The following is a 25978-nucleotide window of genomic DNA, read 5'->3' as shown; positions in this document are numbered from 1 at the left end:
AGATGAGCTCAAAGGAAGGGTGTATTATATCTGAAATGCAGCGTCAACACACACATACACACAATGGACCTGTAACTGTTATGTAAACAAAGGGCTTTCTGAAAAGACTAACTGTGCTAGCACTGCGCTGTCAGGTCTGTACACACTGATTCAGATCACTGTGTGAACAACAACACAGCTAGCTCGACTTGATAATAGTTTAGCGAGTGTGTTCAGAAAACCTAAAGCTAACTCTGTCAGATATGGATGTGCATGCACACAAACACACACCACACTGTATAGCCACAGACTATATGTAAATAAAAATATTTAAAGCAATTATCAAATATTTAATGCTTCAAATTGAATTGTATAGCTTGTGATTTTACGTTCCCCTAAATATTTACAATTGTCTGTTTTGCTGTTAATGACATTGCAGTCCTCATGAATAGTGCACATGACTTACAATTTAGATAATAATAAAAGCAAAGGTGGGGGGGGGTAACAAAGTAACAGTTTTGACATATTTCATAGTACAGTTTATTAACAAGAGATTACAATATGACTGAATGATGTATTAGAAAAAAAAACATGAATTTACAAAAGCCTAAACTGCAACACCTTATACAGCAAAATACAAAAAAACAGCTTGTGGTTGATCAGGGGTTTTATATACACAGACCAATGACGAATTGTGTTAAAAAGGGGGATGCAGTCTGTATAATTACTATGCTCATTAATTATTCTCATAGAAATTTAATATACATAGATCACAACACTAAAACAAGGAGGTATAAACCGCTTAGCACAGCACATAATTCCCTTTTCCCACAATCTCTGGCTTCTGGACGTGAGTGTGAAACTGCAAGAATATCAAGCAAATATATGATGTGCTTTTTTGTCCTGATGTTAAGATACCGTGAGCCTCAGTCCAGATATCATCACGAACATCTCATATATAACAAATGATGTCATGGTTCCTGTGGAGAATTACGATGTCATTTAATGTGTTGATGAGGTGATGTGGTCGGCAGTGGCCTGAATCATAGATCCTTGGCAGGAAATCTAGAATCTTCTAAATTCAGCATTAAAGTTTGATGTGATTTCAAGCCATTGGAACATTCCTCAATCTGCTATGTTTCAAACTGGAAAAAGACTCTTCCCATTTTACATGTTCAGACACTGTCTGTCTCTAAATGTTATAAAGTATAGTCACAAACATATGCTTTCATTATCACACTTGCAAAAAAAAAATTATAATAATAATTTCCACACTCACCGTTGTGGTCTCTTCAACCTAGAAGTGCTTTCATAAGAAAAGACAAAGAAAGAAAAAGAATAAAGACGTGGAATAATGCCAATTTGAGACTTATTGACTTGCCACTATTTTGATGGGCACAACCAGTTTTTAAATTAGTGTTTGTTTTTGTTTTGTTTTTTGCAGTATTTGCAAAGTAAAAAGTTTTGTGAATATTTTCTGCCATTTAAGACTTAGGTGTTATGAAAATGTTTTTAACTATTATCTAGAAAACGATCTAAAACCAATCTGTTTAGCTCTAAGGCTTCTTACTCTAAAAGTGTGCTTCTTTTTTCTGCCAGCATAGTCAGAATGTCTGTTACAGGTTGATTTTTTCTGAGTCCTACTTGCCAATGATCTTCCTGATCCAGGGCATGAAGGCTGAGACTTTTGTGTAGACTCCTGGTGCGTCTTGTAGTCGACATGCGTGACCCCATGATGTGACCCCATATACAACCCAACTTCCGCTAGGTCTCTCGCACACTAACGGGCCGCCGCTATCTCCACGACAGCTGTCCACGCGGTGGTTGTTGTGGGAGGAGCCGGCGCACAGCATGCGACTGGTGAACTGGTCTGAATAGCGCTGCTCACACTGACGCTTGCTCAACATGGAAATCGAGGCTTGCTGGAGAGTTCTTGAATATGCACGACCTGCGAAAAGTAAAAATCCAACAGGTCAGAAAGTCCTCCATTCTTTTGAATTGAAGTCTGGAGTTAATCAGACTTTACTGTTCATTTATGCAATGGAGTGTGTAGTCGCTTTCCTGTCAATGTCATCACACACTTCATTCATCCCTCTTTAGAATACTTATACTGAGAGAAAACACAGGTGATTTACAACACAACGTGACCATTAGAATGAAATCAACATGTCACATGATAATCTGTAGTCGCTTAAAACTGACATTATAATTGCACCCAGTATGGGTCCTTGATGATTTCCTCATGTTCTCTGATTAGAGCGCTGTATGGATGTTACTACTGTCATGTATGTCCTTTTTGATGAGACTAGACAGCTGGACAGATGTTGCCGTAGTCTTCTGTGTGTATATCCTTGTGAAAAAGAAGTGTGCCTTATTGTACTGAATGTGTACTTCAACACTAAGAAGTATTGATTTATTTTACAGTCCTGTTCTGCATGTACATACTATGAACTTTTTATAGTTATTATAATAACTGTGTAATAACTACGCATTAACCCTGAACCAAATCCTTAAACCTAATCATAACCCATGTAGTTACCTTATATCATCTAGTTCTTTCTTAGTTAAGTAGACTGCAAGTACATGTACTGTAAGTGTAAATACTGTAAAATAAAGTGCAACCATATATACAGGTGCATCTCAATAATTTAGAATGTCGTGGAAAAGTTATTTTATTTCAGTAATTCAACTGAAATTGTGAAAAGGTGCACTTGAAGTAGTTTAAGTCTTTGGTTCTTTTAATTGTGATGATTTTGGCTCACATTTATCAAAAACTTTTAAGTAAGTAAGTAAACTTTATTTATATAGCACATATCACAGATAAATCACAAAGTGCTTTACATATAGCAAATTAACAAACTTAAAAATGAGAAACATCATACAAAACATAAAACATATTAGCTCAGTCAACTGAAAGCTTGTCTGAATAAAAGTGTCTTTAGCTGTTTTTTAAAAGAATCAACAAGGTGATTCAAGAAGAATAAGGTGTAAGCGTGTCTGCGATATATATTGGGGGGTCTGTCCATGTAATGCTCTAAAGGTTAAAACTAAAATTTTATAATTAATTCTAAATTTTACCGGAAGCCAGTGGAGAGTAAATAAAATCGGAGTAATGTGTGCCCTTCTGTTGGTACCTGTTAAAAGCCTGCCTGCAGCATTTTGCACCAATTGAAGACGGTTCAGAGAAACATTGTTAAAACAAGTAAAAAGAGAATTACAGTAATCTAACCTTGAAGAAATAAAAGCATGAATGATCATCTCCATGGTAGCTTTGGGCAAAATTTTTCTCAATTTAGAAATATTTCTCAAATGATAAAAACAGTTTCTGACCAACTGTTTAGAATGACCATCCAGAGACAACGATTGGTCGAACAAAACACCCAGGTTTCTTAGGCTCAACTGGATGGATGAGTCTAAGGAACAGAGGTGTTGTTTAATTTGAGGTAATTTTTGTTCTGGAGCAAAAATTTTACCAAAAAGGTTTCCTGAGCCTTCAAAATGGACTCTCAGTTTGTTTCGCTAGGCTACACAATCATGGGGAATACTTCTGATCTGACCAACCTGTCCTCCAACCAATACGCTCGTATAGGTCGTTTGACCAAATCCCTGAAATACGACCCATCAGAGCGTATACTACAATTGTGTCTCTATCGACAAAAGGTCATTTTCATATGAATGTTTTGTACTCTTTTATTTGCACTCTGATTTGCGTTTCGTGTAGCTAAGTTGGTAAATTATTGCGTTATACCTTGATATGTAATCATGCTATCATTCGATCCCAGGAAACGGACGTACACGAAAATGTACATGCTCAATAAATCATAATTTAGCATGATTTCTGTGAGGGTTAGGTTTAGGGGTGGGGTTAGGTGTGGCCATTCGAACGAATAAGCCACTTAGTAAAATATGTAGGAAATACTGTGAGATCGGTGTAAAAAGCCCACACCATTGCATTTAAATAAATGTGCATTTTGATTGGTAATGACGTAATACGTTTTTTTTTTTTTTTTTTTTTTTTTTTTTTTTTTTTTCGTCTGGCGCCGATACAGGATGGCTGCCTCCGTGACGAGCTCCGCATATGTTTTTGTGTTTTTGTTAGTTTGTCCTGTCTTTAGTTATATTCCTGCCATCAGTTTCACCAGGGAAGAACTGCTGAACATTCGGCAGAACACACCACAGGATATTTTACCGGATTTCAATTATTCAGACGTTTTACTGAACGTTGTTATCGGAGGAGCGGCGGCGCTGATCAAGCGCTTCAGGACGCGCAGACGGGGGAAGCGAGCGGGAGCGCTCGTCAGACTCAGGAAGCGCGGATTTCGAACGCCGTTGCCTAGCATCCATCTGGCAAATCTCCGCTCTCTACCCAACAAAACGGACGAACTCCTTCTGCTTTCTCGGACAAATAAGGATTTCACACACTCTGCTGCTCTGTGTTTCACGGAAACCTGGCTGAATGACACCATACCGGACAGCGCGCTCCATCTGCCGGGCTTTCAGCTGTTTAGAGCGGATCGTGACACAGAATCAACGGGGAAATCGCGTGGTGGCGGGACATGCTTTTACATCAATGAACGGTGGTGTACAGATGTAACTGTGTTAAAGAAGACGTGCTGCTCAAATCTCGAAACACTCTTCATTAACTGCAAGCCGTTCTATTCGCCGCGGGAGTTTCACTCGTTCATTCTGGTCAGTGTTTACATCCATCCGCAAGCGCATGTGAGCTCAGCTTTACAGAAACTCGCTGATCAGATCACAGAGACAGAACAACAACACCCGGACTCTGTTTTAATCATTCTCGGGGACTTTAATAAAGCCAATCTGTCCCGTGAACTGCCAAAATACAGACAGCATGTTACTTGTCCCACAAGAGACAGTAATATATTGGATCACTGTTACACCACAATAAAGGATGCATTTCACTCTGTTCCACGAGCAGCTTTGGGAAATTCTGATCACCTTCTGGTTCATCTTATACCGTCCTACAGGCAGAAACTAAAATCAGCTAAACCTGTATCAAGGACTGTAAAAAGATGGACTAATGAAGCAGAGCAGGATTTACAATCTTGTTTTGACCTCACTGATTGGAGTGTTTTTGAAGCTGCTACCACCGATCTGGACGAACTCACAGAGACCGTAACATCATATATCAGTTTCTGTGAGGATATGTGTATTCCTACAAAGACTCAACTAATTTACAATAATGACAAACCGTGGTTCACTGCAAAACTCAGACAGCTCCGTCAGGCCAAAGAAGATGCTTACGTGAAGGGGGACAATGTCTTGTATAAACAGGCTAAATACACATTGGAAAAGGAGATCAAAGTGGCAAAGAGGAATTATTCTGAAAAAATAAGGACTCAGTTCACTTCCAACGACTCCGCATCAGTGTGGAAAAGTCTAAAGAAGATCACCAATTACAAGACACCACCCCCCAGCACCGTAGAGAATCAACGACTGGCAGACGATCTGAACGAGTTTTACTGCAGGTTTGAAAGAACACCCATCACCTGCCCTGAACGCCTCCCCACACAACCATTCACACCCTTCACAACTCCTGCAACCAGCCCTGAATGCCTCTCCAAACTACCGTTCACACCATTAACAGCTCCTGCAACCCATCCTGAACACCTCTCCAATCAAGCACTCTCACCATTCTCACCTCCTGCATCCCCCCTCTCCCCCACACCTGCAATTCAGATCAGCGAGGATGCGGTGCGCCAGGTCTTCCGGAAGCAGAAAAGGAAAAAAGCACCAGGCCCAGATTGTGTTACACCAGCCTGTCTGAAATCCTGTGCTGACCAGCTGGCCCCCATCTTCACACAGATCTTCAACAGATCGCTGGAGCTGTGCGAAGTCTCTTCATGCCTCAAACGTTCCACCATCATCCCCATCCCTAAGAAACCCAAAATTACAGGACTAAATGACTACAGGCCTGTGGCTCTAACGTCTGTAGTCATGAAGTCATTTGAAAAACTGGTGCTGGCCCACCTGAAGGACATCACTGGGCCCTTGCTGGATCCTCTTCAGTTTGCCTACAGAGCAAACAGGTCTGTGGACGATGCAGTAAACATTGGACTGCATTATGTTCTGCAACACCTAGACAGACCGGGGACTTATGTGAGGATCCTGTTTGTGGACTTCAGCTCGGCCTTCAACACGATCATCCCAAACCTCCTCCTGCCCAAACTAAATCAGCTCTCCGTGCCCACCTCCGTCTGTCAGTGGATCAACAGCTTCCTGACAGACAGGCAGCAGCTAGTGAGGCTGGGAAAATACACATCCAGCACCCGTACAATCAGCACCGGAGCTCCCCAGGGGTGCGTTCTCTCCCCACTGCTCTTCTCCCTGTACACTAATGATTGCACATCTAAGGACCTCTCTGTCAAGCTCCTGAAGTTTGCAGATGACACCACACTCATCGGCCTCATTCAGGACGGTGACGAGTCTGCTTACAGACAGGAGGTAAAAGAGCTGGCTGTCTGGTGCAGTCTCAACAACCTGGAGCTTAACACCCTCAAAACAGTGGAGATGATCGTGGACTTCAGGAGAAACCCCCCTGCACTCTCCCCACTCACCATCATGAACAGCACTGTGACTGCAGTGGAGTCATTCAGGTTCCTGGGCACCACTATCTCTCAGGACCTGAAGTGGGACATTCACATTGACTCCATTGTGAAAAAGGCCCAGCAGAGGTTGTACTTTCTCCGCCAGCTGAGGAAGTTTAACCTGCCACAGGAGCTGCTGAAACAGTTCTACTCCACCATCATTGAATCCATCCTCTGCACTTCAGTAACTGTCTGGTTCAGCTCAGCTTCTAAATCTGACCTCAGAAGACTACAGAGGGTAGTCCGGACTGCTGAGCGAATCATCGGTTCAACCCTCCCATCTATTCAAGAACTGTACTTATCCAGAGTGAGAAAAAGGGCTGTCAAAATCACTCTGAACCCCTCACATCCAGCACACTCCCTCTTTGAACTGTTGCCATCTGGTCGACGCTACAGAGCACTGAGCACTAGAACGACCAGACACAGGACCAGTTTCTTCCCCCAGGCAATCCATCTTATGAACAGCTTATAATAACGGCGGACACACTACACTTTATATTTATATACACACACACTTTATTTATCTAACACACATACTTAGTATACACTTAAATTTTGCACACAATATATATGTACATACATAACTTCATTTTGTAATATACTTGCCTACAATTGTCATTGTATATTGTTATTTACTATCTACTTATTTGTATTTTTTATTCTTTTATCATGTGTTTTATGTTCTGTCGCTGTCATTCTGTTGTACTGCGGAGCTTCTGTCACGAAAACAAATTCCTCGTATGTGTACATACCTGGCAATAAAGCTCATTCTGATTCTGATTCTGATTCTGATTTCATGACGACAGATGCAGCGCGATACTGTCATTATTTTTACGCCCACTAGAGGGCACTTAATTTTAAAACGTAATTATAGGTCGTAATTAGGTGCTTGCACAAACGACCTATATGGTCGTTTTTGTTGGACAGGCTCGATCTGACAGATGTCCAGAAGACAGTCATTGACATCCTTCAAGAAGACACACACATTCAATGCCAAAGAAGCTGGCTGTTCACAGAGTGCTGTATCCAAGCATGTTAACAGAAAGTTGAGTGGAAGGAAAAGTGTGGAAGAAAAAGATGCACAACCAACCGAGAGAACTGAAGGTTTATGAGGATTGTCAAGCAAAATTGATTCAAGAATTTGAGTGAACTTCACAAGGATTGGAACGAGGCTGTGATCAGGGAATTTGCTGAACAACAGACAATGTCTGAGGTGTCTTACCTGGGCTAAGGAGAAGAAGAATTGGACTGTTGCCCAGTGGTCCAAAGTCCTCTTTTAAGATGAGAGCAACTTTTGCATTTTATTTGGAAACCAAGTCCTAGAGTCTGGAGGAAGGGTGGAGAAGCTCATAGTCCAAGTTGCTTGAAGTCCAGTGTTAAGTTTCCACAGTCTGTGATGATTTGTGTTTTTTGAAAACCAAAGTCACTGCACCCGTTTACCAAGAAATTTTGGAGCACTTCATGCTTCCTTCTGCTGGCCAGCGTTTTGAAGATGCTGATTTCATATTCCAGCAGGATTTGACACCTTCCCCACTGCCAAAAGCACCAAAAGTTGGTTAAATGACCAAAGTGTTGGTGTGCTTGACTGGCCAGCAAACTCACCAGACCTGAACCCCAGAGAGAATCTATGGGCTACTGTCAAGAGGAAAATGAGAAACAAGAGACCAAAAAAAAAAATGCAGATGAGCTGAAAGCCACTGTCAAAGAAACCTGGGCTCCATCCCACCTCAGCAGTGCCACACACTGATCAACTCCATGTCACGCCGAATTGAGACAGTAATTAAAGCAAAAGGAGTCCCTACCAAATATTGAGTATATGTAAAGTAAATTAACATACATTCAACAAGGCCAATTCTAATTTATTGAATAGGTGTTTTTATTTTTATTTATTTTTTAAATATGAGCCAAAATCATCACAATTAAAAGAACCAAAAACTTAAACTACATCAGTCTGTGTGCATTTAATTTATTTAAAACACGCGTTTCACAAATTGAGTTGAATTACTGAAATAATGAACTTTTCCACGACATTCTCATTTACTGAGATGCACCTGTGTGTGTGTGTGTGTGTGTGTGTGTATATAAACTGTACTTTCATACAATATAATACAAATAAATAATTTATAACACAATATAGTACATATTACTGTATAAGTAAATGATGTTAGCTGTTAATATTTTTATTATCTCTCTCTCTCTCTCTCTCTCTCACTGGACATCTAGTTGGAGAAATTTACAAATGACATCATTTCACAGCTCCATAATCCCCCAGAACACTAATACACACACTTTTGTGATTATGAAGATGTTTAAATGGCCCTCACGCCATGTGCTCATGCATAAACCAGTGCTTACAAACACTGTTAAGCTAATGCACAACCTTATTTGCCAATACAGCCAGAGATACAAATAATTACAAAATGTCTGAGATGGATGATGCCTGATTGTTGCAGAAAAACAGATGTTTTACAGAAAAAATTATCTACATGTTCAGCGAAAAGAAAATCAGAAATGCAAAAGCTGTTTTATCTCATATTAAGCCGTTTCCATACTTGTTGCCTAAATACAGATGTGTATTGTTCAGGTTCAAGTGAAATGAGTTTATCCGTTAAAATGGTGAACTTTGCACTCTAGACAACTTTGTAATAACACATTAGTAATCCTTTGTTACATTACATTATGTCAGGACAAACATTTTGTTGTAAAACGAATAATTCCGAATCTAAATACTGAATAGATGAGCTACGTGCAAGAACACATATGTTCTTAAAGGAACAGAAACATTTTTTTTTCGACCCCACTGTTTTTCATTTTATGGATGACAGCAGTTGGTAAATTTTTCAAAGTATGTTCTTATGAGTGCCACAAAATAAAGAAAAACACACAAGTTTGGACCAACATGTGAGTAATAACAGAATTTTAAATGCATTTACATTTTTGGGGTGAACTTTTCTTTAGTCTGAGGCCTTTTGTGGGGGGAAAGTGCACTTTTAATTGTATTAAATTTTACTAAACGTGCCCTTTCTGCTGTTCTTCAAATCTTTAAAGACACTACCTGCAGATAATATAAGAATGAAATAAAAGCCCACTAAAGTGTACATAAAGATTACACTTTTGTGACTGCTTCTAAACTCACTTAAGTACACAAAGGAGCACTTTGTGATAACGTCGAATTAAACATTCAATATTACATTTAAAGTAAATATTACATTTAAAGTAATATATTTTAATATACTAAATTACAATTTCATCATTACAAATATTAGTTTTTTAAATACATGACATACAAGTTTCAATATAAATTACATTAAGATATATTTTAGTTTACATAAATGCTTGTCAGTACATTCACCAGTACACTTGTATTCCATACCATATTCAAGGAAAACAGAAGTAATTATAAAATTACATGTAAAGATATACTTTAGTTTTACATAAGTGATTAAAAAAAACTCAAAAACAATATAAATTTATATTATAATGCATTGTCATTTAATTGAATTGATTAATTAACGTGCAGTAAATTGGTGTCCAAAAACATTACATAGAGTTAGCACGTATTGGGAGTATATTATTAGCACTCTTTTAAAATTATGCTGAAGTGCACTTCGTTATCTTGGTCACTTATAAATAAATTGATAAATAAATAAATAAAATGTTCTAATTTGGTTTACTTTTGAAACTCAGTACTTCTGAAACTGATCATGCTTTTCGTGATTTGCACATATTTTGGGTAAAAGCATCTGTTAAATTATTAAACTCAAAATGACATCACATAATTTTACCAAAAGCTTTGAAACTGACATGTCCTGTTTGCCTGTCTGTGGGTGAGAGTGAGGCAGTGAGAGAGTGATTGTTTCAGACAGAACACAGAACGAAGGTTATCACTGTCAGCTCAGCTTTCACACTGTCTGATCACATCTTATGCCTGTCAGCCTGCACGATACAGTGGAGCCAAAAACACCTCTAATTTACACACACCGCTTTAGTTCTTGGTTTAAATATGCTCAAAGCATCTTAAGCGTCTTCAATTGTTAATGTCTCAAATAGTTATATCTGAATCAGATCTGCACGCATTTCTCTAGTTTTAAAGATGTATATGAATGCATGTGTGTGTTTCATGGCATCTCCAACCTGTGTCGCCCCAGCCTGTGATGAAGCAGTTGGCAATGCCCTTTGGCACTTTTTCCCTCTTCATTGGCAGGCAGGCGGGCAGCACGGAGCGGCTCAGCGTGACGCAGTGGCCCGGGACACCCCGGTGAGCTCCGTGGCCAGACACACGCACCAGTGCCAGGTCGTAGTCATTGCTTTCAGAGCGGTAGCGTGGGTGAAGGACGATCTTCTCCACGCCATACTCTTCCTCATACTCCTCAGGAACCAAAGAGTGATAATCACCCCACACGAACCTTATACAGCCCAGAGCTGTTACCGTATCTAAGAAAGAGCACATACCAGACCCATAACTAAAGTGGTAAGACCTCACTAACTGCCCAAAAACATGACTAGTTTTTAACAGATGGCAATAAACAGAGCTGTCTTTGTACACTTTAAATTTGTACCATATTGCTTTTCATTTAAACTTTCTACAAAAAATATATTAACCAGAAGAAACTTTAGCACCAGATCAGTATATCTGAATAATATCTTATGTATCATGTGACACCAAAGACTGGAATATTGATGCTGAAAACAGGAATATATATATATATATATATATATATATTTTTTTTTTTTTCTTTACTGCATTTGTTTGATTAAATAAATGCAGCTTTGCTGAGCATATAAAACATGTAAATATTTAAACATCTTAACGACCCCAAACTTTAGTGTATATATCAGACAATAATAGATATTTGTGCAAGCTTATTTATTTTGTTTTACATCTAAATTACCTTTGCCATCATCCAACACTCACCTAAAGTTAAAAACACTAATAACACTGTTTAATGTATTTTTCAAATCTTAAAATTAATATCTGTTTTCAAACTGTGCATTCTGCAATTGTTCACTTGTGTCATTTAAAATGACTGATTTGGGGTTTTATTTTTCAATTATTTAGGCAAAATAGAAGAAAGAGAGAGAGGGCACGCAAACACAAAACGGTCCGCAGACATTATCAGAGGATGATTTATGACTTCTTGATGTGCCACTCACAAATGCCCCTAAATCTATGTATCTAGGTTTATACAGCAAAGTTAAATAAAATGTCAGTAAACTGAGATTTAAAAAAATTTTAGCTTACTTTTTTTTTTATATATATGTGTGCATTCTTTTATCAGACTTTTATTTTATTTTTTCATTTTTAAGTTTATAGTTCAACAAATGACTTTTAAAATCACAATTTTAAATGCATTACTAAATTATTATTATTATTATTTTTTTAAGATTAACTTTAAGTGAGTATAGTTAATCTGACAAAATGTAAAAATAGGGAAAAAATTGCTTTCACAATGAAATATCTCATTTCACATGATGCGAAAATAAAATATCTCTATATCCGGCCGATAACTGGTAGAGCAGTTCAGTACTCTATGAATCGGTGGCTCACCACACATTTGCTCTCTAGTCGAGCTGGATCTGTTGACAGATCTCAAACTCTTCTGTTGTACGTATGGCAGTTCCGTCATTAGCGCATGGCTTTCCAAATCCTTTAACACCACTCCGGTTGAAACCCCAGAGTTTAATTAATGTTGAACAACAACTGGGCACACAGCATAAAAATAGTTTAGCACTAATGTGTGTGTGTGTGTGTGTGTTTGTACATTCTATTTTTGCACAAATGTCATGTATCTCTCCGTAAACTCGGAAGTGAGAGACTAACTTTAGTCTTTTTAAGCTAAAGGATCTCAAATGATTTAAAACAACTACTATGATGTTCTGCATGCTATTAATTGCATTCTTGAAAAAGTGAGTGCATGTGTCTGAGGAATAAGAGGGAGGGGGCCACAAAGCTATCTAGATTTATAGCTGTGTGTTTGTGTGTGTGTGTGTGTGTGTGTGTGTAAGGGAGAGCATATAACGAGAGGAAACTTTAGCAGTAGTCTGATGTCATGGATCATATTTTGAAGGCTCAGTGCTTGGACTGGTTGATAAAAAACAGATTCAATCTTACTTAAAGCCCTCGCACTGCCAAAGTATCTACTGAGACCCTATTTTTTAAATGAAACCTTAAATGGTTTAGGAAAGTACCAACAAACATTTTTCACAGTAATGTGGAAGTACAGCACAGGTCTGAACTGAACTGAAGACAGATCATTTAGGTAATTATGGGAAGCAGGAAGTGTTTGTGTGGACATGTTTTTATTATTTTTTTCCTATTATTATTTTTCTTCCTTAATGTGAATAGCTATAACATTTTATCCTTTCGGTAAAAAAACTCATCAAACGATGCATGAAGGGTCTGTGGCTAATTGCATGTAGTGTAATTTTGGGATGGATGGGATGTATCATTGCCTTGCAACAGAGAGTTGAGAGTTTCTCCTTATCCATAATATCTGACAATATAGACAAATGTGGGTTATCTTTTCTACAAATACTTTAAGCAAATGATTTAGTTTGCACAGAGTGCTCCAGAAGAAGAACGTCCAAGAAAGGCACTCCACATTTGTGTAGATTTAAGGAAAAGAGAGTTGTTTCCAAAATATTTGGAATAGCAAATAGTGGAAAAAATGAGGGATGAAGTCAACCACACAAATGACTTCATTTACTCGTCCCTGATGTTGTTCCAAACCTATGAGTTCTGTTAAACATAAAAGCAGATATTTTTAAGAAGGTGTGTAGCCAAACATTTGATGGTCCCAACTGACTTCCATTGAAGGAAAAAAAAAATACTGTGGAAGTCCATGGGTACCAGAAACTGTTTGAAATTCATACAAGTTTGGAACAAATTGAGGGTGAGTAAATGATGGCAGAATTTGAATTCCATTTTTGGGTAAACTATCATTTTAAGCTTTACATTACATTTTATTTGTAAATAGGAATAAGTTTTAACATATTGAGAGACCAAATGAAACATTTAGCAGAAATTTAGCTTTTACTGTAATTCAAGCTGTTTGAGGTTTTCTTAATATAATAAATTACATATGGCATATTGTAAAAATTACCTTGTAGAATTTGTGGAGCCCCTGTAGTACTGAGTTAAAAAGGGTTAACTGATAAATTGTTTAAAAGGCTGTAATCAGAGTTTACAGTGAGTTATTTTACTACTTCATTGCAACAGCTTCCTACACAATCTGGATTCTGCTAATTGTTCCTCGCTGTTATGTTTTGTATTATTGTATAATCGCTTTTGTCTTTTATATGAAACATACTAAAAGGATATAACTGACTGGAAATTAGTTTTCAGAAAGAAAAAAATATATACAGTATATTTATTACATAAGTATGTAATTTAGTTTCAAGTATATTTATTTAAACTTTGTTTTAATGATGCTTAGAGAGTTTACTATATCTAACAATTTTGTACAACAAAAAAGTTTCTAACAAACTATATCTGTATATTACTTAATCAGATATTTTTACGCTTTGTTGTGCAACAACAGAACAGAAAGGTGATTCCTTATATACAGTGTCTTTACTGAATAGAAAAAAATGTGGTTAGCTTGCTCTGCATCTCACTGAATTTTAATTATAAATCAACTAATTTGTTTTGCAGCTGGAATGATTAATAGTGTTTATTTGCAAGTCACAAAAAATGATTACATAACTAGACACAGAATACCGAGGAAGTGTGGGAAGAAGCTCTATTGTTTAAAATGGACAATTTGGAAATATGTTTTGTTTGTATTTCAGGCTATTTCGTGTTATCTAGCTGTGTGTGAGTCACAGTGGAAAACTGGAAACGCAACAAAGTAGTGTGTGTATATGTTTGTGTGTGTGGGTAGGAGGGTGGATTTTATGTATGCTTTGCAGATGTGATAGAGAATGAAGATGTACCTGTCCATATTTCTGTTTGTGTGTACCTCTTAAAGCAGTGAGCAGAGGTCAGCATCCAGCAGCTGCTGATCAAAGTGGCTCCACAAACCAATCGTCCATCGGCCTGAGACCCTCGCAAGCGCACAGCTGCCTGCCACGGCCAGCCCCCACTACACACACACAAACACAATCATTCTCTCATTCCAACCGCATATACAATTATTCTCAAGAATCGTTTGTTATGTCAAAGATGTTTGTATACATTTTGTCCCTCTCTGCTTACCGTAGCGAGTTCTCCCCACCTATTATTCTCTTCTGACGGGTTTGAGAGGGTCTTAGACCACACATGGAGCCCACTGCCTCTGCAACATAATACAAACACAGATTTCTATAAACCATGCGTGTCACGAAATCTGTTAGGAACACCTGCCTTGGTCTTATTTCACAGACAATCAAAAGAAATGAATAAATATATATATTTGATGAGGCCTAGAAATCTCCTTCTTATTACAGTAATGTATTTATATTAGGGCTGTCATGTTATATTAAATTATCCAATTAATTACATGATGTAGCATCTAACATCATCTGTAAAGCATGCATACTCTCACATTTGAGAGTTTGAGTGTGTGTGTATGCTTAAATTCATGCAAATGTCTTGGAAATGTACTTTTCCAGGTTCTAAGCAGACGTACACACTTTTAGGAGTTAACTGGAAATCTAAGCAATTCTGGCTTTTCTCAAGTAAAGGATTTGAATGTTGATTGGTGCACTTTTATATGCTAATGACATTAATTCGAAGGCATTTATAAGGCAGAGATCTGGGAACAATTTCAAGATCTTTCACGATTTATAGATTTCACATCTGGAAGACAGGTGTACACGTGTTTTTTGCCATATGTTCATTACTCTGAATCACACATACACACATTTGAAAAAAAGATGCTCTAAGAGTGTATATTTTAGGCCCTAAGAATGTATATTTTACAGACCATCAATTACAGTTAAGTCAGTGAATTAGATAATGTTCATTTAATCCTCCTAACATGAAAATTCCATATGAATTTCTTTTCTTTCAGACAGGATGTTTACGCTGCTCTTTTTCAGACACTTAGAGCAAATCCTACTTTTTCTGGTGCTATTAAACCACCCCAGTGTTTTAATTATGTTCAGGGAAAATTTTGGTTAAATATCCATTTAAACCTTGCCAGTTTCACATCATTTGTATGCTGGATGAAGAAGAATGTCCCACCTTTGACCTCGGGAGAATCCTTCTGTAATCCATAGTTACAAATAACACCGGCATCTTCACTATGGCGACAGTTGTGTGTCCCAAATGGTTGTTTGATACAGTCAATCAGCGAAAGCTCCTCTCCTGTGCACTTTATGTTTTCTGTGTGAATAGGGCCTTCACCTTCTCCAAAATATGCCATTACACGAGCTTTAGCCAGCCCACTTTACAAGAATGACAGTAAAAGATACATTTCATTACATTTTTGTACTTTTCAAAATTGCTAACATTTTTCCTTTCTTTTTTCAGTAACTGATGTAATGCTAAAATATAGTTGAAATATTAGTTGAAAACCGTAACTTAAAATACTTCAATTAAAATTCGACACTAAAATAAAACAACTATGGTGCAGTATGTGCATTGACAGCTAGTGGTTGTAATTGGTACTGCAGTACAAAAACACTGGAGAGTTGTTTCTCCTCCCAAATCCTCCTCAGGGTTGCCAGATTGAGGAGATGAAAGAGGAACAAGTTAAATAGTCAACGGAAAGCAAAAGTTTACTCTTGTCAACTTCCATACAGGTGTGTTGAGGCATGTCATCGGACCGGCCCTCCAGGACCAAGTTTGATGACTCCTGACTTAATCTGTAAATTGATTAGATTATTTTTTTGAAATAGTTTGTTAGATGGTTTCGATGGCTGCTGTTTTCCTCCAAATGGCAACCCATGCTGTTTAAATACTGAAGACAATTAAGTCTAAACTTTGAAAACTAACTAACTTTTTTCAGGCCAATATCAAAGTTTGTCATCAAACCTTACTCATTTAGTTTGTTTACTGCTTTATTTTATCAGGTAATCTGATTAAGATTTCTGAATGGCATGACATGACTCAACATAAGAAGTCTGCTCAGATGACCCTGAAATGTTGAAGTCACCTGTAACCCAGCTGTCTGCACACCACCTCTGCATCCCGATCCGTCCATCCGTCATCACACACCGTTCCCCACTGGCCACCCACCAGGATCTCGACACGCCCCTCTCTCTCATTCTCTCCGCCCACCAGTCTCACAGGTACACCTGACAGACAGGTGAAACTAAATATAAGAATGCACACATGATGCATTTAGCTTTGATTAACAGGTGGCAGTGCAGCGGTTAAACATCTGAATGGATCTGATTAGCTGTAGGTTTAAAATAGCAGCTGACTGCTTATATAATATTGTATAATATATATATATATATATATATATATATATATATATATATATATATATATATATATATATATATATATATATATATATATATATGCATGATATGCTATGTATAATCTATCAAAGAGGCATAGTTCACCCAAATATTAAACTTCTGTTGTTTATATCACCCTCATGTCAATTGAAATCTGAATGCATTCAGAAAAGAAGATATTTTGAAGAATGTTGGTAACCATACAGTTGACGGTTACCATTGTGTTTTTCACGTAAAATGGGAGTCAATGGCTACCGGCAACTGTTTGGTCACCAACATTCTTCAAAATATCTTCTTTAGTGTTAAACAGATGAAAGAAACAGGGTTAATACAGGGTTGGAAAAGCTTTAGGATTAGTAAATTATGACAGAACTTTCATTTTTGGGTGAACTATCCCTTTAAGGAATGCAGATGAGACACATAAAATTGCCAAAAATGGAATTTGCAACCATTTCAGAAAATATTTACTGAAGATTCAAATCATTTGGAATATCAAGGATGTCAGTAGATTTTGAAACAGGTGCCAGTCATCCAAAACTGATGAACTGTGGCCAAATATATCTAGTTCAAACCCAAGAAGTCAAGTTAAGAGACATACAAAAAAGACATGGCCCTGGAGGGACAGTTGTAGGTCTCCACTCATGGAACACCTGTCTCCACTTACACATAACACTGATGCAGACACACACATAAACACAATCAATCATCAGCTACAGAACCGTCAGCAACATCAGCGACACTCTCTGTGCAAAATAAAAGACTTACTAACCACACATTCATACACATCTGCAGCCACCGTTAATATGAATTTAACAGCAAAATCTGTTTATGAAACTGACAGCTCTGACTCTAAATTCTGATTGGACAAGTAATTTATGCATACTCACGAATGCAAAATAATTCAATCTTACATGAACGTGGCAAGTTGCTTTGTTCCGTAACTAGCATGTACAGCCAGGCTTGTATTATTTTCCATTTCCATTTTGATTATTAATACTATCGCCTGAGTTTACCGTAACTTAGTGCAAAGCTTCTCATGGCTTATCGCTCTGCTACATATTCTAATGTTAACAAAACATACAGCTTTATGACCATCTGCAATACTAATCATTCCTAAAGCTTGAAGTTCATTTCTCACTTGTCAGCAGTAATTCTATAACTTTTTTATTAAATAACATTTATTTCATAATGCCTTTAGCACCAGCGGCACACACATGAACTCACATATGACATCCGTACATGCTGAAATGTTTTTTTCAGATGGTCTCAAGTTGTCATCAGCTCTGTCTATGAGACGGCATGAAAACACTCCGAAAATCACACTCAGGAAGATTTTATTTATTTGGACATGTTTCTACTGAGTGCATGTCGAGAGTGAGAACTTGAGTGTTTGTATATATACACTGGCCATCCATCTTTCATTCTCACACACTACTACCATTCAATGGTTTGGAGTCGGTAAGAAGTCTCTTGCTAACCAAGCCTGCATTAATTGGATCAAAATACAGTAAAAAATAATATTATAAATTAAACTGAGTGTTAAATGTTAAACGAAGCTGAGAATATGCTGAGATGTCTGTTTTCCGATCATGTGGAAATCTGAGTTTTGTGGGCACAGACCTTTATGGATTCCATGTGGCTCACAGGCAAAAAGGAACTGAATTTTTAGCTCATTCAATGAAAAGCAAACATTATTTAAGCTCTGAGAGTTTCCCATAGATCCACACTCACCACATTTTCATAAAGCCATCAACTTGACAGGGGAAGCCACAGTATGTGTGTGTGTGTGTGTGTGTGTGTGTGTCACATCCACACAAGGAGAGGAGAAGACGGGTAAGTACTTTCGTGAAGCTTTATTAACATAGGATTTCAACAGAGCTGGTAAGTGTGGTCACAGACGGTGAATCTTCAAGCACTGATCAATAGGTGAGTTCAAGCACAAAGCTAGGCCTGACAACAAAGAGTCACTTCCCTTAATCACTGTATCTGAATCTCCACAGAGTCACAATACGGTCCACAAGAAGCAGGCAGAAGATCCACAAAGAGCGTCCATGTAATCTTGATTCCAGCCGGTGAGTGAATGAGTGAGGTGAGTATTTAAAGGTGTGGTGATTGCTGGTGCAGGTGCAGGTAATCAGTATTCAGGTGACGGTTCACGTGAGCGGTGCATGGGAGATTGAGTGGATGGTGACTGGCAATGGTGACTGGGGCTAAGGGAACGAGCTGAGGGTGTGACACTACCCCCCGCCCCACGGGTGACTCCAGGCATCCTAGAGCGGCGACGGGGACGACCACGACCTCTGGGAGCCGGGCGGTCCGGGTGTTGTCGGTGGAAATCTTCGAGGAGAGCCGGATCCAGGATGTCATTGCGTGGTATCCACGACCTCTCCTCGGGACCGAACCCCTCCCAATCTATGAGGTATTCCAGGTGGCCGTTCCGCCGCCGGGAGTCGAGGATCTCTTGGACCTGGTAGATGTTGTCTCCGAGGATTTCGGGTTGGTCTGGAGGGGGAGGCGGTTCTGGTTCTGTGGAGGAAGGAGAAACTGGATCAGTGTGACGTTTTAGCAGTGAGACGTGAAACGTGGGTGAGATCCGGTAGTGTGGTGGTAGGTCCAGGCGGTAGGTGACGGGATTTATCTGAGAATGGATGGTGAACGGCCCTATGTAGCGGGGACTCAGCTTTTTGCAGGGCAGTCGGAGGCGGATATCCCGAGTGGAGAGCCAAACCTTGTCTCCAGGTAGATAGACGGGATTAGGCGACCTGCGTCGGTTAGCGGTCTCTGTATGTCTCCGAACTGCCCGCTGGAGATGGACGTGAGCTGAGTCCCACACCCTCTCGCTCTCCTGGAACCAGTGATCTACCGCGGGCACTTCAGAGACTTCTCCTGACCAGGGAAACAGCGGTGGTTGATAGCCTAAAACACATTGAAAAGGGGTTAAGCCTGTAGTGGTTTGGCGAAGGGAGTTTTGGGCATACTCAGCCCACGGCAGATACTGGCTCCAGGTATCCTGGTGTTGGGAGCAGTAAGTACGGAGGTACCGTGAGATCTCTTGAATCTTCCGCTCGGTCTGGCCGTTGGTCTGAGGGTGATATCCAGAAGATAAACTGACGGATGTTCCGAGGAGTTGGAAGAACGCTCGCCAGACCCTGGAGACAAATTGAGGTCCTCTGTCCGAGACAATGTCCTCTGGAGTGCCATAATTCCGGAACACGTTGGTGAAGAGGGCTTCGGCGGTCTCGAACGCTGTGGGAAGACCCTTTAATGGGATTAGTTTGCAGAATTTAGAAAAACGATCAACAACAACTAGAATGGTAGTGTACCCCCCTGAGGGGGGAAGGTCAGTGGCGAAATCCACCCCTAGATGGGTCCAGGGTCGGCGAGGAATGGGTAGTGGTTGTAATTTACCCACGGGAAGTTGACGAGGTGTGGTGGTAACGGCGCAGACCGAGCATCCGAGGATGTACCGGGTAACGTCACGAACCATGTTAGGCCACCAGTACTTCTGCTGGATGAGCGAGAGGGTTCGCCTGCTGCCAGGGTGTCCTGAGCCAGGTGACGTGTGCGTACTTTCCAGTAGGGGGAGTCGCTGGTTGGTGGGCACGTACATTAGACCCGTGGGTACCTCCGGAGGTGCAGGCTCCTCGAGGGTGGCGGCTCGAATTTCCTCGTCGATCTGCCAGAGGATAGGCACGAGGAAAACGGAGGGTGGTAGAATTGAATCAGGCTTGTTGGTGTCTGGATCTGGTGAGTACATACGGGACAGAGCATCTGCTTTAGTGTTCTTGTGACCGGGTTGATACGTGATCTGGAAATTAAAGCGAGCAAAGAAGAGTGACCACCGAGCCTGACGAGCATTGAGTCTTTTGGCATTCTGCAGATATTGGAGATTTTTGTGGTCGGTGACAACAGTGAATGGGAACTGAGCTCCCTCTAGCCAGTGCCGCCACTCCTCAAGGGCGAGTTTAATGGCCAACAACTCACGGTCTCCGATTCCATAATTGCATTCGGCAGGAGAGAGTTTCTTAGAGAAGTACGCACACGGATGGAGTGAGCAAGGTTCACCAGACCTTTGAGACAACACGGCTCCAATGCCGTGATTGGCCGCATCAACCTCTACGACGAACGGCTTGGACGGGTCAGGATGTCGAAGAATGGGTGCCGAGGTGAAGAGGTGTTTAAGATGGCTGAAGGCCTCTCGAGCTTGGGGTGTCCAGCGCAGCCGGCGTTGACCTCCTTTTAGAAGGGATGTTAGAGGAGCCGAGTGCAGGCTGTAGTTCTTGATAAAGCGCCGATAGAAATTGGCAAAGCCAAGGAAACGTTGGAGTTCTTTCACCGTTGTGGGCTCCGCCCAGTTGGCCACAGCATCTACCTTGGCTGACTCCATCTGAACTCCCTCCGCAGAGATCACGTATCCGAGGAAGGAGACGGTAGTGCAGTGAAACTCACACTTCTCAGCTTTTAGGTAGAGGTGGTGGTCTCGGAGTCGTTGTAAAACGTGGCGGACATGGGTTTGGTGTTCTTCTATGTTCCGGGAGTAGATCAGGATATCGTCTATGTAGACAATGACGAATTGGTGGAGATAATCACGGAATATTTCGTTCATGAAACTCTGGAAGATGGATGGACTGTTAGCAAGCCCATAGGGCATAACCTGATATTCGTAGTGCCCGGCAGGGGTGATGAAGGCAGTCTTCCACTCGTCTCCCTCTCGGATACGGATCAGATTGTAGGCACTGCGGAGGTCGAGTTTGGTGAACACCTTGGCTTCCCGCAGTTCCTCCAGAGCCGCCGGAACGAGTGGTAACGGGTAGGCGAACTTGACGGTGGCGTCATTTAGCACTCGGTAGTCGATGCATGGTCGAAGTCCGCCATCCTTTTTGGGGACGAAGAAGAAACTGGATGCAGCTGGAGATGTGGACGGCCTGATGAACCCCTGATCGAGAGCCTCCTGGATGTATTCCTCCATTGCCACCTGCTCAGGACGGGAGAGTGGATATATTTTCCCATGTGGTAGCTTGGCACCTGGCAGCAGGTCGATACAACAGTCCCAGGGCCGGTGTGGTGGTAATCGGGTGGCTTGTTCCTTGCTGAACACATCGGAGTAGGAGGAGTAAAGGGCAGGTCTACCCATGGAGGTGGAGTGCAATTGAAGGTGCGGCGGCGCAGACTGTGAATTCTGGACTGGTGGATGGTGAATGTGACTCTGGCATCTCGGGTCCCATGCCTGGATCTCCCCTGTGCTCCAGTTGATTTGTGGGTTATGTTGGGCCAGCCACGGCCTACCCAGGACGACGTCAACAGTAGCGCGAGGAAGTACGAGGAGGGCCAGTTGTTCCCGATGTCCGTGGGGCAGAACGAGCTCCAGCTCGTGTGTCCTTTTAGTTATTTTGCCACCGCCCAATGGTGATCCTTGGATGGTAGTGATACGGTAAGTGGTCTCGTTCTGGACGATGGGTATACGGTGCTTGGTTACGAAGTGAGATGAGACGAAGTTGCTTGCGGCTCCGGAATCCACCAGGACATGGATGGAAAGATTGCGTGAGTTAATTGTGATCTGGGCTCTGATATGAGGTATGTGAGATACAGATGGGGTAATGGAAACTGTACTCACCATTGGGCGAGGCGGACGGACCGGGCAGGCGTGGATCAGGTGAGTGGCCTCGCCACAGTATAAACATAGCCGCTGCTGAATGCGGCGTCTCCGTTCAGAGGCATCTAGGCGGTAGGAGTCGGTGTTCATGGGTTCCTCCTGGTCTCGTTGGGGCGAGGGCGTTCTGGCTGATGGAGAGATGGTATATGAGGCCGGGGAGGCACAGGCCGAGAGGTGTTGAGCAACATTTATAGTTTTTCTGATGAACGTCTCGAGATTGACATTATCGTCGTAAATGACCATTTGCTTTCTGATCTGGGGCTTTAAACCTTTACGGTATGCAGCTAGCAGGGCAGTTTGGTTCCAACCACTGGTGGCGGCTAATGTCCGGAAACGGAGAGTGTAGTCATGTATTTCCGTGGCTCCCTGGCGGAGATTTAAGAGTTCATCATGGGTTGAAAGAGGAGTTAGAGCCACCCCGAACACTTCCTGGAGGTGGGTGACGAAGGCGTCGAATGAGGATAGAACCGGACTCTGGGAGTTCCAAAGGGCCTCTGCCCATTGTAGCGCTCGTCCGGTGAGGAGAGAGATCATAAAGGCGACTTTGGTGGCCTCATTGGGGAATTTACTGGTATTTGCGTTGATGAACAGTGAGCACTGCAGAATAAACCCACTGCAGCCACTCGGTTCACCCGCATAGCACGCGGGACGTGCAAGGGGCGTGCTGTTGGTGGTGGTAGCACTAGTTTCGGTGGGTGGTGAAACTGACTGTAATACTTGGCGGAGAGCAGTCACCATTTCGGTGAACGGGTCCGAAGCCGCTCCCTGAGCAGCAGCGTTAACATCCATGGGAGATATGAAGTTCTGTTTTCGGGGCTGGAATCCTGTCACATCCACACAAGGAGAGGAGAAGACGGGTAAGTACTTTCGTGAAGCTTTATTAACATAGGATTTCAACAGAGCTGGTAAGTGTGGTCACAGACGGTGAATCTTCAAGCACTGATCAATAGGTGAGTTCAAGCACAAAGCTAGGCCTGACAACAAAGAGTCACTTCCCTTAATCGCTGTATCTGAATCTCCACAGAGTCACAATACGGTCCACAAGAAGCAGGCAGAAGATCCACAAAGAGCGTCCATGTAATCTTGATTCCAGCCGGTGAGTGAATGAGTGAGGTGAGTATTTAAAGGTGTGGTGATTGCTGGTGCAGGTGCAGGTAATCAGTATTCAGGTGACGGTTCACGTGAGCGGTGCATGGGAGATTGAGTGGATGGTGACTGGCAATGGTGACTGGGGCTAAGGGAACGAGCTGAGGGTGTGACAGTGTGTGTATGCGTGTAAGATTACTTCAAGACACAAATCAGGAGGAAACACTTAGTAATAAAAAAAGAAATACAAAACAAATTGTCCCCAAAAGGTAGCTAAATATTAAGAAAAATATGGGTACATCCTCAATAGAAAAAATATAAGTGTACGTCTAGTCTGTCTAGTTTGTTTATTAATTAAAACAAACATGACAGAGTGTTTCACATACACCCATTTCGATGTATTCCCTTTAGATTTGTGTGTGTGTGTGTGTGTGTGTGTGTCCATATAAAAGAATACTGAAATGTGTTTGATGAGAATACTAAAAACCAGTCTTCTCTTCTTTATATTATACACAGACAAACTCTGATCTGAATCCCTGTGAGTAAGATGAATTAAACAGGGAGATCTGCTCTATAAGGGAGTCTCTTGAACACATCAGCTGCTCTGTCCAAAGTCAATAAAGTTAAATCAGCCAGAGAGTGCAGGAAAAGGACCACAGCAAGGCATTTACACATGAATAATAGTATGTAGTGTGTGTATGTGTGTAACTGACACACTCCTCACCGGTTCCCAGTTCCAGTGCTGTCACTCATTCTCTTACTCACACTCTGTCTGTTCCTGCTGCTCAAAAAGATCTATTACACACACACACACACACACATTCTCTTTCTCTATCTGCTGCACTTTACAAAAGGGTTCTGGGATAGAGGAGAAAGGTGGAAAACAACTCAAAAAAAGAGAAAAGCAGCAAAATAATGTGAAAGAACTTCTTCAGTAACAAGTCGTACATCCGATATTTAATTTGCAGTGATGCGCATGAATGGTTAACTGCAAAATAAGAATCTGGGTCTTTATTGTAGATTAAGGCAGGAAAAATGTATATATAAAGACACACATATACAGCATATATTTTGAAAATATTTATGTGTATATACAGTATTTATATTCATATAAATTAAATCATATGTAAATATTTTTAATATATAAAGTCACATATTTTTCTTATATATATACATGCATGTGGGTGTATTTATATATACCTAATAAATATACACAGTACACACACACATATATAATATAGACATTTCAAATATGGCCACCGAGGGAAATGACTTGCCTTGCCTTAAAGGGACTTTGGTATGAGGCAGTGTTAAAGTGTGTGTGTGTGTGTGTGTGTGTGTGTGACATATCAGGACACAGCTCTGTATAATGACATGGGTATGACACAGGTATTAAAAGGAGAGGATGACTTATGAGGACATAACCCATGTCCCCATTTTTCAAAACACTTATAAATCATACAGAATGAGTTTTTTTTGAGAAAGTAAAAATACACAAAGTTTCCTGTGAGGGTTAGGGTTAGGTGTAGGGTTGGTAAAGGGCCATAGAATATACAGTTTCTACAGTATAAAAACCATTACACCTATGGGATGAACACACTTTTCACAAAAACGTGTGTGTGTGTGTGTGTGTGTGTGTGTGTGTGTGTGTGTGTGTGTGTGTGTGTGTCAGAGCTCTTACTGGTGGGCACTCCATGCCTGGAGCGTTGGGAGTTGCAGACAATGGCTACGTCTTGGTTGTGAGTGCAGTCAGGTTTGATCCAGCCCCTCCGGCTGCACTGTGTGACTGTGGGCTCTTTTCCTATACACCTGACACCACCCAGGAGAATGGGACCCTTTGCCACCCCGAACCGCCCTGCTGACACACTCTCCCCTGATCTGCATCAACACAACCCAATTAGCAAAATCAGTCAATAATCAATCAAAAAACCTTATTATGCATGTGTCTGTGTGCTACCTGAAGCCCAGCTGCCTGCAGACGACCTGCGTGTTGGTCTGTGTCCAGCCTGTGTCACAAACGGTCCCCCACTGACCTCTGTAATGAACCTCCAGTCTCCCTTCATAACCCTTCACACCCCCAACCAGACGCACCGCACCATCTGAAAGAGAGAGAGAGAGAGAATGAACATCTACAAGTCCTTCAAAACATGTTTTAAAATGTCTCATCAGGAGTACAAGTAGTACTGTATGGTTTAATAAACTGAAATGAATCAACTCATAAGTCACACACTCGAGAATCAGACTATGTTGCTCTTGAGAA

General features: G+C 40.9%; 1 pseudogene; it reads right to left on the bottom strand.

Moving 5' to 3' along the window:
* Positions 1–505: 505 nt before the first annotated feature.
* The window catches only part of LOC113106864 (neurotrypsin-like), a 36126-nt pseudogene continuing 10653 nt past the window's right edge, over positions 506–25978 (bottom strand).

The sequence above is a fragment of the Carassius auratus genome, chromosome 1 (assembly GCF_003368295.1).
Source record: "Carassius auratus strain Wakin chromosome 1, ASM336829v1, whole genome shotgun sequence".
NCBI lineage: Eukaryota > Metazoa > Chordata > Actinopteri > Cypriniformes > Cyprinidae > Carassius > Carassius auratus.
Note: the sequence above shows the minus strand (reverse complement) of the source record. Positions and strands in the feature narration are given on the sequence as shown.